This window comes from Triticum urartu, chromosome 2A (genome assembly GCF_056163025.1).
Source record: "Triticum urartu cultivar PI428250 chromosome 2A, HENAU_Tu73, whole genome shotgun sequence".
Lineage (NCBI taxonomy): Eukaryota > Viridiplantae > Streptophyta > Magnoliopsida > Poales > Poaceae > Triticum > Triticum urartu.
This window is the reverse complement of record NC_141874.1, coordinates 588,776,168-588,791,139: the sequence shown is the minus strand read 5'-3', so window position 1 is coordinate 588,791,139 and position 14,972 is coordinate 588,776,168.

Below are 14,972 nucleotides of genomic sequence, written 5' to 3'. Positions count from 1 at the left end.
GATCGGAATGTCTCGGGAGAAGGTTTATCCTTCGTTGACCGTGAGAGCTTGTGATGGGCTAAGTTGGGACACCCCTGCAGGGATTGAACTTTCGAAAGCCGTGCCCGCGGTTATGGGTAGATGGGAATTTGTTAATGTCCGGTTGTAGAAAACCTGAAGTTGACCTTAATTAAAATACATCAACCGCGTGTGTAACCGTGATGGTCTCTTCTCGGCGGGGTCCGGGAAGTGAACACGATGTTGGAGTTATGTTTGACGTAGGTTGTTCTAGGATCACTTCTTGATCATAGTTTCTCGATCGTGCTTTGCCTTCTCTTCTCGCTCTCATTTGCGTATGTTAGCCACCATATATGCTAGTCGCTTGCTGCAGCTCCACCTCTTACCTTTACCTTACCCATAAACTTAAATAGTCTTGATCGCGAGGGTGTGAGATTGTTGAGTCCCCGTGACTCACAGATACTTCCAAAACCAGCTTGCAGGTGCCGATGAGTCCGTGCAGATGACGCAACCAAGCTCAGGAGGAGCTCGATGAAGATCTTGTCCTTTGTGTTGTTTCGTTCTAGTTGATCAGTAGTGGAGCCTAGTTGGGGTCGATCGGGGACCTAGTCGCATTTGGGGTTCTTCTTTTATTTTGGTTCCGTAGTCGGACCTTGATTGTATTTGGATGTTGTAATGCTTTATTCATGTATTGGTGTGAAGTGGCGATTGTAAGCCAACTATGTATCTTTTACCCTATTGTATTACATGGGTTGTGTGAAGATTACCTCACTTGCGACATTGCTTTCAATGCGGTTATGCCTCTAAGTCGTGCTTTGACACGTGGGAGATATAGCCGCATCGAGGGCGTTACATTACTCCACTCATCGACTGCTATCCAGCATGCATCTAGAGTATTAAGTTAAAAACAGAGTAACGCCTTAAGCAAGATGACATGATGTAGAGGGATAGTTTCATGCAATATGATAAAAAACCCATCTTGTTATCCTCGATGGCAACAATACAATACGTGCCTTGCTGCCCCTTCTGTCACTGGGAAAGGACACCGCAAGATCGAACCCAAAGCTAAGCACTTCTCCCATGGCAAGAACAACCAATCTAGTAGGCCAAACCAAACCGATAATTCAAAGAGACTTGAAAAGATAACCAATCATACATAAAAGAATTCAGAGAAGATTCAAATATTATTCATAGATAGACTGGATCATAAACCCACAATTCATCGGTCTCAACAAACACACCGCAAAAAGAAGATTACATCGAATAGATCTCCACAAGAGAGGGGGAGAACATTGTATTGAGATCCAAAAAGAGAGAAGAAGACATCTAGCTACTAACTATGGACCCGTAGGTCTGAAGTAAACTACTCACACTTCATCGGAGGGGCTTGGATGATGATGTAGAAGCCCTCCGTGATCGATGCTCGTTCCGGTGGAGCTCCAGAACAGGCCCCAAGATGGGATCTCGTGGATACAGAAAGTTGCGGCGGTGGAATTAGGTTTTTGGTTCCGTCCCCGATCATTTGGGGGTACGTAGGTATATATAGGAGGAAGGAGTACCTCGGTGGAGCTTCAAGGGGCCCACGAGGCAGGGGGGCGCGCCCTAGGGGGGCGCCCTCCACCCTCGTGACCGCCTCGTGGCTTTCTTGATGGAGGGTCCAAGTCTCCTGGATCTTATCTAATGAGAAAATCACGTTTCTGAAGGTTTCATTCCGTTTGGACTCCGTTTGATATTCTGTTTCTCCGAAACACTGAAATAGGCAAAAAGAACAGCAATTCTGGGCTGGGCCTCCGGTTAATAGGTTAGTCCCAAAAATAATATAAAAGTGGGTAATAAAGCCCAATAATATCCAAAATAGTAGATAATATAGCATGGAGCAATCAAAAATTATAGATACGTTGGAGACGTATCAGAGGCTGGAGGAGGTCGACGGTGGAGATGAACAGTATCCCGTGGAGTCCCGTTTTGCGGTACGCCACACCCCTCCCGATGAACAGGACCCCCGTTTCGACCGTAGGAGGTCCGTTTCGTCCGTTTTGCGGTACACCACACCCCTCCCAATCAACATGATCCCCGTTTCGACCGTAGGAGGTCTGTTTCCTCCATTTTGCGGTACGCCACACCCCTCCCGATCAATAGGACCCCCGTTTCGACCGTACAAGGTCTGTTTCCTCCGTTCTGTAGTACGCCAGGCCTCGTTTCCATCGCCTGTTCCGTCCAAGCCCTCTCGATGAACACGACCACACATTCCGTTCCGACCCAGCCGGTTGGCTCCCACGCGTTCTGTTGCCTCCTGATGAACATGACGCATTCTGTTGCCTCCTGATGAACACGACGCATTCCGTTGCCTCCCGATGAACACAACGCATTCCGTTGCCTCCCCATGAACACGACGCATTCCGTTGCCTCCCCATGAACACGACACATTCCATTGCCCCCCCATGAACACGACGAAGACGATGTTTCTCCGTTCTGACCCAGCGATGTACACGAGCCCTGGTCGTACGTATGTGCGAGTAGATGTTCGAGACCCTGCCCATATGTACACATATGTGGCCGTATTTTCTTTCTTGCACCCTGGCCGTTGTACGTACGTGTACATGCTACGTGCACACCTCTACTACAACATGTGCGTGCCTCTACTACGACACGTGCGCGCCTCTACATCAACCAGTATGTACGTACACGTTCGCGACCAGAATGACAACGCTACATACGCTTCGACCATGTGGGTCCCGACTGTCAGGCACTTCCTTGCCTGCGAAGATGTAGCTAGTGGGTCCCGGTAGTCAGGGGCGAATCGTTTTGTTTTTTTGCCAGGACGCACTTCCTTGCGTGCGAAGGTGTAGCTGCTGGGTCCCAGCAGTCAGGGGGGCGAATCGTTTTTTTGCCCGGACACACTTACTTGCGTGCGAAGGTGTAGCTGGTGGGTCCCATCAGTCGGGGGGCGAATCGTTTTTTGGACGCACTTCCTTGTGTGCGAAGATGTAGCTGGTGGGTCCCAGCAGTCAGGGGGGCGAATCGTTTTTTTTTCAGACGCACTTCCTTGCATGCGAAGATGTAGCTCGTGGGGCCTAGCAGTCAGGGGGTGAATCATTTTTTTCGCGAAATACAGTGGCCCGTCCGATGGGTCCCCGCTGTCAGGTGGAGGAATAATTATTTTGCACGTAATAAGGAGGCACTTCCTTGCGGCTGCCGTGGACCCAGCTGTCAGCCTCTCCACGTACAGTCCATGTCCGATGGAAGTCGTTCCTTGACCACGTTGACCACGCCGCGCTGAGAGCACCAGGGCAGTGGACGACGACGAGGCCTAGGAACGGGACGACGCGGAGCTGGGGAAGACGCGGCAGTGGATGCACACACGGAGAGGAGTACGAGGGTTCACTAGTTCGGCTGCGCTGCCGTCGCCGCAGAATAACAGGGGTTGTGGGTGAGTGGAGGGATGGCCTGGCCAGCGGTGGGAGTAGTAGGGGCGGTGAGGCCTCTGCGGCAGCACAACCGGCCACGGGAGGCAGGAGCAGGCGGCACGACCGGTGCTGCTTTGGGCGGCTGGAGCAAGAAGACCAGAGGTTGAAGAAGCACGATGGCCGCTGGATGGACATCGTACGGTCACTGCAGCTAGAATCGTTTATATTGACTAAGTTGACAAAGCCCTTGGTACGTCAACTTAGTAGGCCCACAAGTCAGCTTCCAAAATGGTGCGCCCCAGATGTCAGGGGGAGGAATCATTTTTTGGGTGGGTGAAGCTAGAATATCTAAGATTGAAGAAGAAGCACGGCATCCGTTGGATGGACATCCAACAGCCACTGCTGCTAGAACCGTGTGTTGACTATAAGTTGACAAAGCCTTGCATACGCGTCAACTCTGTTTTTTTAGGGGACGCGTCAACTTAGTAAGGCCAGAAGTGTGTGGTAGAGAACTTATAGCCCATTTGAGATTTGTAACAATGTGTAGCCCATTTTTGAATTCTAATGGAATTTACTACATCCCATTTACAGTTTGTTAAAAGTACAGGCCATTTCAACCAACTGTTCAAAACAGAATTCAATAAAATTTCCCACATTTTGATGGGATCCGAAATATTTTTATCCCGAAATTTCTAGTCAGATTAAATACAATTTCAACATAAATTTATATTATGTAAAAATCCAACGAAACACCGCGCTCGCAACAATTAATGAAATTAAAATTTTCTATATCCAAAAATAATATTTTATAAAGTAATCACGTGTTTGGTGCATTTTTTTATAGTTACTGCCTAGTTTTTATAATTACATCCCATTTATTATTTCTTAAAGCCCATTTTCTTGTTAAGCCTAATGCATCCCTCCTAGGAAAGATTGGCATCCCAGCGGAGCGGAGAATAACAACTTGACCTTGCCTGGGTATTCCTAAAAAAAGTATAGCTGGGCTAGCCATTTTCAGCTTGAAAAAAATTAATATCTGGGCTGGATATCTGGCCTGGGCTAGATGGGCCACAGCCCGCCCAGTTAATACATGCAGCGATGTTTTCGTTGTTGTTCAGAGGAGAAAAATTAATATCTGGGCTAAACATCGAAAAACTATGCAGTGCTCACACCTCAAAAACACAAATACTACTCGAGCTGCTTGGTCCCAACTGTCGGCCGCTTCTTGTGCAATTCTCTCGTTTATTGACTACTCCCTCCTTTCCGGTTTATAAGGCTCAATTCAAAAATCTCACCAACCAAGGTAGATGATGAGTGGTGGAATATTTTTTGTAGTTTGCAAAAGTACCCAATTAATGCTCTTGTTTTCCTCAAAAAATTTTGTTTACGAATGCATTAATTGCAATGCATGCATGCATAAAGTGCATGCATTGGTCAGTTTTCTCTTAATACTTGCATGCAATGATTTAATGCACCTTGAAGTCTGAACATGTGACGGGGAACAACCAAATTGAGCCCTATAAACCGGAAAGGAGGGAGTACTACATAGGTTGACAATGGTGTGGGACCGTGATGTCAGGAAACCAGGAGGAAGCAACATAAATTATATATATATATATATGTAATAAGGAGGCACTTGCGTATGTGAGGTTATGGACCTGGTGGGTCCCCATTGTCATCCTCTCCAAGTAAAGTCATCTCCTCGCCCACGCGCGCTTTCTGCCCGGAACAGTCAGCGCCGCCCGCCCCGCTTCCCGGTGCAGGCGATTGCTCCGCCTTCAAACGACACAAGTGTCGTCCATCTGTCCATCTGCCGCCCACATTAATGATACGCGGTTGCCGAGGCGGCTACTCCGGCGCCACACGTCCGTCCCTCCATCCGCCCACCATTGCTATATAAACTGCTGTGCCGGCCATAGCCGCAGTCATCCGCATCCGTTCCCTTTCTCCTATCCATACCACTACTGCCCACCATGGCTTCCTTGCGCTCCAGCGCTCTTCGGGACGGGCGAACGACGGACCACAAGGAGATGGCAGCCATTGCTACTGACCGGCTGGCCGGCAGGCAGCCGGAGGACGATGACGTCCCAATGGAGAACATGGTAGTCGATGATCCGGCGCCAACCCCCTCCTCCATGCCATCCTCGCCGGTGCATTGCACCATGACCATCGGCAAGGCCCGTGCCCAATATATGGACAGGGTGAGGCAGATGCGTGAGTAGCAGTTCCGAGAGGCGCAGGCCGATGCCGCCTACAACCACCATCTCCTCCAGGAGCACCTGTAGGCGGAGGAGCAGATCGCCACGGAGCGGGCGGAGCAGGAGGTGCTGCTCGACTCGTACCTCTCCGCCCGCAAGGGCCGCCTAGAGCGCTGGCGGTACCGCATGCAGGTGGCGGAGGCTGCGGCCGCCTACAAAGAGGCTAGCAAAGAGGGCGATGAAGCGGGCGAGGCGCTGTTTGGCAAGACCGAGGACGAGGCAGAGGACAATGCCGGCTCCGACGAGTCCCCGCTCCGCTGGCGTCGACGAGGCCCTGCTCCGCCGAGGCCCCGCGACGCCAACAGCGAGGCAGAGGACACCGACGAGTCCCCGCTCCGCTGGCGTCGACGAGGCCCTGCTCCGCCGAGGCCTCGCGGCGCCAGTAATGAGGCAGAGGACACCGCCGGCTCCGTCGAGGATCCGCCCCGCCAACAACGAGGCAGAGGACATCGCCGGCTCAGCCGAGGCCCCACCCTACCGGCAACATGGGGGAGGATTTCCACTGCTCCGCTGAGGCGCCGCCCGCCGGCAACGAGATAGAGGACATCGCCGGCTCCGCCGAGGCCCCGCCCCGCTGCCAACGAGGCCGCGCCACACAGAAAACGAGGAAGAGTAGAACACGGCAGGTCGCCGCTGCTCGGGTCCAAGTAAGGCCACCGCTGCTACCCTCCGGTTGAAGCCAAACTAGGCGGGTTAACCATTGACGGCCGGTTAGCTTCTTGGCGGCAACATGGAGTCGGAGAGCTGCGCTGGAGAAGAACGCTGCTTCTACTTAACTGCTGGTGCAGTTGGCTGACTGAGACGTGGGCCCTATAGGCCACATGTCAGTTACGCAACTGCACCTGCAGTTAAGTCACTGAAGCTTCTGTTCGACTCAGCGGGACACATGTGGGTAGCTTCGGTTAATTAATTATACCTCCAGCGCACCCCTTTTTAGTTGAAGAATGTATGAAATGTAATGAAATCCGTCATGTTTATATGAAATTCGACCGTGTATGAATGAATTTATTTCAATTAGTTCGAATTCCTGTATCACTGGCATTGGATGAACATGCAAAAAATATGTACTAGCATTATTCCCAGGGTGATCACCTCATTTGCAGCAGTTTCACATGTACTCCCTCCGGTCCTTTCTAGTCTGCATACAAGTTTTGTCTGCTATCAAAGTATCTCTACTTTGACTAATCTTATACAAAAAAGTATGCACTTTCACAATGTGCGAAGTAAAAAGGAACAGAAGGAGTACAAAGAGTTTGAGCAACTTTTTAGCGTTTCTATACATTGCAATCAAACACACAGGACTAGCAATTCATAGAGAACATTCAAAACAATCGATGATTATGCATCTCAGCGACTCACATGTCAGAGGCAATATTTACTTCACAACTAAAGAATAAAGAAAAAATTGATCGACGCTGCTGACAGCAAAGGGCGTCCCATTCGAAAATATCAAACGCATATCTTGCTAAAATCAATGAGCAAAATTTGACAAGGTTGGCCCATTCCAAAATATCAAATGCCTACGATTGTGGAATGGGCAGGGTTTGCCATTTGTTCGGACATTGACATGGCACCTCGTGCTAAATAAACCAGCTGTTCTTTTTGTGCAGTTCCACCAAAATCAACCAAATTCGCGCGTAGCTTGTATGATTTCGCCCTTATATGTTGCAACGCCTTGAACTTATCGGCACCTCCTTTCTTGTGGTGGAAATGAATGATTCGATGTATTCATGAACATTTTGTGCAGTTCCCATTGAAATCAAGTTGAGCACCCTTGTTTGCACAAATACAAAAAAGTGATTAGTATAAAGCAAACTATACTATGAATTGACAGTTTCAACATGCACATACATGGTCCATGTAGAGCACACTTTTAGAAAAATGGAACTCACCAGAAAGAATCCTAGAACAACATTGTACTCGCGCATCACAGCAAAAAAATGGAGATTTGTCAGTCCTTCTGAGCTGAAGTTAGTTTGGTCTTGTGGGGAGTAATGTAACCATCCTTCAACTGCTCCTTCTGATGAGAAGATAGACAGGGCTTCTTCATCCTGGCATAATCGGAACTAGTCACTTCACGTACTCCATATTCTTCTTCAGAGGAAGATGATCCTATTGTGCAAAGACAAGAGGACTACTAAATGCTAGCATCCCTGTTTGCTCGAAAAAAGGAAAGGAAATATTTAAAACAACACAGATGAAGCAGTTCTCAAGGACAATACCACTTTTTCATGACAGTATCTAAACAGTAGCACAACACCAATAGAGATGACAAAGCTCAATCATATGGATGAAATCAGTGGGCGAGTACCAACCTTTGTCAGGAGGCTTATTGTGTAGAGCATACAGATGAAGCACTTCTCCGGAACCATCTGTTGCTATCTACGGTGGTGGCCATGCTTACTATATACTCCTCAATTAGTTTAATTTTTCCAACATCTTCTTGTGCAGTTCCACTAAAATATATGGTATCTTCAAAGAAGATTCGTGTTTGCACAAGTAGAGATAATTACATATTACATTAAGAGTGGCATCAAATCAGTGGCAAAACAATTGCTCGTTCCAGCCATAGCAATAAATTAAGAGGCAAAACTATATCATTACTTGTGTCATCACAGTTCCAGTGCTTCATTACAGCACCAGGAGTTGATTTTTGTTTTTCTTCCGCTTGTTCTTCCCCTTCATCACTTGGTTCAATAATAGACAAGCTTCGCCTTCAATGTAACATTTGGCATGTCAATTAGGGAGCACAAGTATAGTACTAAACTTAATTTTCTGATGAAAGTGGCAAAATACAGGCTAGCAGTTGTGAAATATCCTTATCTTACCTCAATGGGATATTACGATGCACATACAGATTGGAAGTCTTGTCTCCATTTGTGCAGTTCACTAAAACCAAGCAACATTATCGTACAAGTAGCACAACATATGAAAGCACACTGCAGAATCATGTGAAAGAAGGCTAGTACTGACCTCTCATGATGCGGAATTCAAACAACTCACAAGAAGAAGATCTGAACCAAATTTGCCTTAACGGATAGGAAGTAAGATCTCCTCTTGTGCAGTTCCACTAAGATCAAGCAATCAAGCAACGTTGTTGGTGTGACATTTTGGTTGAACTGCACAAAACACTCTTAAAACAAAAGTGTTTTGTGAAGTGCAACAAAAGGTCACAATGGCAATGAGGTGAAGTAGATAACCCTGTTTACACAGAGGTGCAAAGGAAACAATTAGTGGTCAATAATGGTGGATGACACAGAAGCCAACAAAAAGAAGCATCTACCTTATCTAAATGCGAAAGAAAGCAAGACAGTATCATTTCTCAAATGGTGGCATTGATTAATATTAACATAGAGATTATATTAACAATAAAATTCGTTAAACATGTAATTTGCTTTTAACTGTGGCATTGCATCAATTTTCCAGCGGCATTATTAGAGGGTGTTTGTTTACAGGGACATTTTGGTGTAGGGACTAAAAAAACTCTATGTCAGTCCCATCTAAACCAAACATGAGGGACTTTTAGGGACTAAAAGTGGGCATTTGGGACTAAAGAAAGAAGACCCCGAGGGAGTCTTTCTGGGACTTTTTCTAACAGTTTCCCCTGCCGCGCATCACACCTTGTCTATATTAGTTCATTACTAGGGGTAACATGGTCTTTTAGCATGTCATTTAATAACCTCTAGTCCATGTTTAGTCCCTGGAACCAAGCAGGTAGGGACTAGGGAGTTTTTAACCAAACAGGGCCTTAGATTAACAACAACTAATGAGTTGCACGGGACAGTGGACGCACCAGCACCATGTGCATCTACCGATGTACTGTGGTCATGCATAGTCTGTTGCAACAAAGAACAAACAACCAAGGAGCATATTTGTGTTGATCCCAGTTTTGTTATCTTTAGACACCTTTCCCTATGTGAGCGCAGCAAATCTAGTCCTGCTCAAACTCTACAGCATTGTCCCTTCCTTTCCTTTTTGAACTAGTACTTTCGCCCCTTCCTTTTCTCTTTGAACCACGTCCTAGATTTATGTGATACAACTTTCCCCACTACTTCCCCCCATTCATTTCCTCTTTGAACCACGTCCTAGATTCATGATATACAACTTTCCCCCTTCATTTCCTCTTTGAACCACGTCCTAGATTCATGCTATATACAACTTTTCCCACTACTTTCCCCCACTCCTTTCCTCTTTGAACCACATCCTAGATTCATGGTATACATGCAGCTAGAGCAATGCATGTGGAGTAAGTAAATTATACCTTTAGGTTCTTGAGGCGTGGTTCGGTGGGCGACGGGACGGCGGTGAAGAAGAAGGGGTCGGAGGCCCTCCCGCGCCGCCGCTGGGTGAAAAGTGAACAGCTGCACCGGTAGTCCCTCGCCGACGGCGATAATGTTAAGCCTCCTTCCCTTCCCGGCGGATGGATCCTGCCGGCTCTTTGAGCAGCAGTGAGGGGAGAGAGAGGCCAACGAAGTCTTGTTAGATCTGGAGAGGGCGAGAGAGTGTGAAGAGAGCAACTACAAGCGCTGAGGCTCCAGCGGGAGAGGGCGAGAGAGTGTGAAGAGAGCAACTACAAGCGCTGAGGCTCCAGCGTGTATATATATACTGGAGAGAGAGTGTGAAGCGTGCAAACCCTAGAAAACATTTTGACAAGTCAAAGAATCCTCCTAGCACAAATTATGCTCAAGTGTAGTTATCGAATCCGAGACCTCAAGTTTGATGAGCGAACAGGCTAACCAGCTACACAACCCTCCCGTTATGTTCAACGAGAGGGAAATAACCTTTTATACATTCCTGCATTCGTGTGACAAGCATGCCGTGTGTTTTTGTGTGTGGGGGGGAGTCATTGGGATTTCAACCATAATCATGTCATGTGGCTTTGGTGGTAAGATTATCCACAGTGGTGCAGAAATAATGCAGCCTTAGTCACCTTACCTCTCTCCACGTAGTACGTTGGGTCCCACCAGTCAGAGGGGGAAACAAACAAATTAATAAGAAAAATTAAAAGCGCCAGCGGTGTTTCTTACCTCACACATCTCGCCACTGCTCAGGAACACCGTCCAATTGATCCCTTTGTTCGCTCACGTACTATTTTAAGTGAATCCTTATTATAACATGCACACAAATTTTGGGCAGTTGTATTCGACTTAAGTCAGTGTGCCACCGTATCTCATATACTTACTACTCCCTCCGTCTAGGTGTAATAAGTCACGTTAGAAGGTGCAACGGGACCAAGGTGCGTGCGTGTGTGTGTGTGTGTGTGTGTGTTTAACAGCATGTGTGTGTTAGAGAGAGCGACAGATCAACCTACTCCTACAGAGAGATGTTGTGTAGTGTACGATTTTAGCCGCGAGAGTCGGTGCATCCTCTCGTTTCCGGGCATGTCCGGTAGGGACATGCGGACAGCTGCCACGCCCGCTCCTGACCAGCCTGGCCCACCCAAAGCCCCTCCATCGCCCGCGCACGCTTCTCGCCCAAAACGGACAGCGCTGCTCCAAAGAATCGGTGCCGCATTCATGCCTGGGCAGAGCGGACGCGACCTCTCACTGGAGCAAGAGTGATGGTTGCTTCGTCCGTCCAACTTACTGCTGGGTCTATGTGATTTGACGGCTCATTGGTCTTTATTACTGAGGTGGTAGGACTGCTGGATGTCCCACGCTTTCGGCGAAAGGGGGTACTACTACTAGATTACAATTTTCTCCATTCTTACAGCGGAGGCGTGCAAGAGCAGTGAAAACACGCAGGCTCAGTGATTACATGGCCCACCTCACACTATCATCGTGCGACACCTAACTCTTTACATAGTACTCCCTCCGTTCCTAAATATTACTAGATGAGTCCCCGCGCGTTGCCGCGGAATAGCGGTATATCTCTCTGCGCAAAATTATCGATTTCATAGAACTAAAAAAACTCTATAACCGCATGACAAATGTGGTAGCCAAACTAAATAAACTCCCATCATCATTTAGATCATCCTACGTAAGGAAAAAAGATCAGCCAACTCCTATTGCAAAATGGGATTATATTTTTCTTTTTGACATGTTAATGGGACTTAAAAGCTCACTTACATGCATGCTACCGGTGCATGCTTGCATGCAGACATGTTGATGTGATTTAAAACCCACTCACACGCATGTGCCACGGTATTTCTACATGCTTGCATGTGGCTTAGTGCGGAGCCTCTCAACGTCTAGATCAGACGGCTATTATGGACTGATTTACTTCATCTAACTGCTACATCAATTTTGATGATGTGGCTCAAGGAGAGGATAGAGAATTCCTAGTAGTGGGGGCTAGCTATTACTAGTAGATAAGTCTTTGTAGAGATTCCACTACATACGGAACAAAATGAATGAATCTACACTTAAAATGCATCTATATACATCCGCATGTGGTTCATGGTGAAATCACAACAAAGACTTATATTTAGGAACGGGGGAGACGACGTACTAAGCAAGCTTCTCCTCGTTCTGCGAGTTGACGGAACACATCAAAAGTACTCCAGTGTATAGAGCCTTGCCTCTAAGGTAGGCCCCACATGGTTTGCCTCTTTTTTTAACATAACACGTCAAGTCGCAATTTGTTTGTTCACCCGTGGTAGACGATCCTCCCTCCACCAAGTGGACAACCAGTACACGTGCCAAATTACCACGTGAGCTGCCTTTTTCGTACAGAAATGAGCTCCACCGTGTACTCGCGCGGGTGTGGTTGGGAAAGAGACGGGAGTACGTGCGCCGTGCATGCTCCTCTTCTCTTCGTGCACGTCCCCCACCTACGTGGGTGTGTGTGAGATATACAAACCGCGTTCGTGAGTGTTTTTTTGTTTTGGGGTGGGGGTGGGGTGGGGGGTTGATTTCATGAATTATTTGTGGGAATATGTGTCGATGACATCTCAAACAAAATTTTGCATGAAATGTGTGTGAAATGGAGGCCTATCCATATCATACATAGAGGGTCGGGCAATCCACGAGAAGAGAGGGAGGGGTCATAGCTATCGATAGAGTCGAAGAGAGGATCAAGTGGGTGGGTGCGAGATCGATGAAGAGAGCCATCGAAATTGTGTGTGTGTGCAAGTCAAAGATATAGGGCGACTGGCCTACCGGAACGTTAGAGGGCACATGTCAAGTTTGTGTGTGCCAGGGAGACATGACTAGAGCGCTCGATGTATCAGTGTGTGGGGGGGGAGGGGTAGGCAGAGGCCTAACTATAGAAGTAGCACGACTCATATATGTGTTGAGAAGGAGAGACCCAACTATTTCTTGAGGGAGATTGGTCGACATCCATACATAACTGAAGGACGGGAAATATGATGGGACAGAGAGAGAGAGAGAGAGAGAGAGAGAGGAGAGAGAGAGGGAGGGAGAGGGAGGGAGAGGGGTAGAGTGCTGGATGGGTGATGGAGTTGCTTCTCGAAGATGGTGGGAGAGGCCTACTAGACAAACTGAGGGTGGAACTGCAATGTTATCAATAAGAGTGGGGATGTGTTTCCATGTGTGCCTGTGCGTGATAGATCTGTCGGGACGCATCCATGGATGATGAAGGGGAACCATGTGTTTGGTAAGCAAACCTAACTAGATCGGTAGATCAATTGTTGTTTGTCGGAGGAAGGGAGAGACACAACTAATGAGGTAGATCGATTGACGTGTGGGTAAAAACGAGTTATAAGGACCTAGCTAGCTATATGTATAGCGAGAGATAGGTCGGTGCACGTCCATTTGTTAGAGGAAAATAAGGCCCAGCGATACGGATAGACAGAGAGAATGGAGCTAGGGGGTGGTGCGAGAGGCCCAACTACTAGCTAGATAGGGGGAGGAGAGATCGATGAAAAGAGGGGCGAGAGTTTACACATGTGTCTGACCATATGAGAGACACGAGGCAAGGACACATAAAGGAGGAGATTGAAGGTGTGTGTATGTTGTAGGCAGGCATCGCTGGAGAGGTTTATCGATCGATGTGTGTCGGAAAGGAGTTGTGGAGACTCTGGGAGAACGACCTAAAGAAAAAAATGAATGTGCTCGGTGGATAGAATGCCGAGGGAGGGGGAGGGCGAGGAGGGCGTGTGCATGCACGAGAGGAAGTTAGTGGTAGCTACAAAGGTTAGAGGATTGTGTGGGTGTAAGAGACTAACAAAGATCACAATTTGATATGAAAGCGGATTCATATATTTGAATAGGAGATCATAGTGTTTTAAACATTGCATGCATGAATATAGCGGTGATACACGTGCTGTGCACATGTTATACCATAATGTGATAAGGCATGGCGTTTGCAACTCACAGCTAAATGCCGAACAATCTAAACCATACTATACATCAAACAATCTCACATTTTATTTGAATTTGTGATAATGTGTGGCGTTTGCAGCTTATAACTAAATATCGAACAATCTAAACAATACTATTTATCGAACATTCTCACATTTTATTTGAATTTGTGGTAATGTGTGGTGTTTGCAACTCACATCTAAATACTTGTAGGCGTAGGGGGAGGGGCACCATACATAATGTGATAAACACATTATACATATGAGACATGGTTTAGATTATTAAGATCTAGCTAGAGCTAGAAATGTAATGTGATTTGAAATCAAAATAAAGTGGATTCAAAAAATCTAGTTCGAGTTCATATAGTACACATAGTTCATATGTAACTTGAGACTAATCATGTGGTGTGCTGTGAAGATAATACACAAACGATGGTTTAACTTGACAATAATGATGATTGTAGATCTTATTAAAACAAAGAAACAAATTAAAATGCTTTGACTTCACAACAATCATTACTGTAGATCTTATTCAAATAGAGAAACGAATTCAAATTTAGTTCATATTGAAGCGGTAGTATATACGTTTGGAATGCACTAAAACGTTCATTTGAGTAGTAGGTTGCATGCATTATACACGTAGAGAAATATTTTAATTGAACATAACATGAATTCAAAGTTTTGAATGACATTTGTAGTGCGCATTTGATTTGGTACAGTACACGTCAGGCTTGTCCGGAAATTTCAACCCGCGCCTTGTTAGCCCGAAATATTTAAGATATATCTTTGTCTCGTTGTGCTCCGACAACTCCCTCCATCTCAACCCACGCCTTGCTATTCCGAAATTACAACACGTGCGAAAACTCCCACCTCCCATGAAATCCCGACACGCAAAATGCCCGTGGTACCCCTGAACCGAAAGAACCGCCTCAAATCGGTGGGGGTACTTTCGTAACTTACCCAACATTTCGGACAAGCGCGTCTCTAAGCCATGGTTCCCCACTGCCATCCCATCGGCCCACCCATTAGTACACCGAGGCCGCGAAA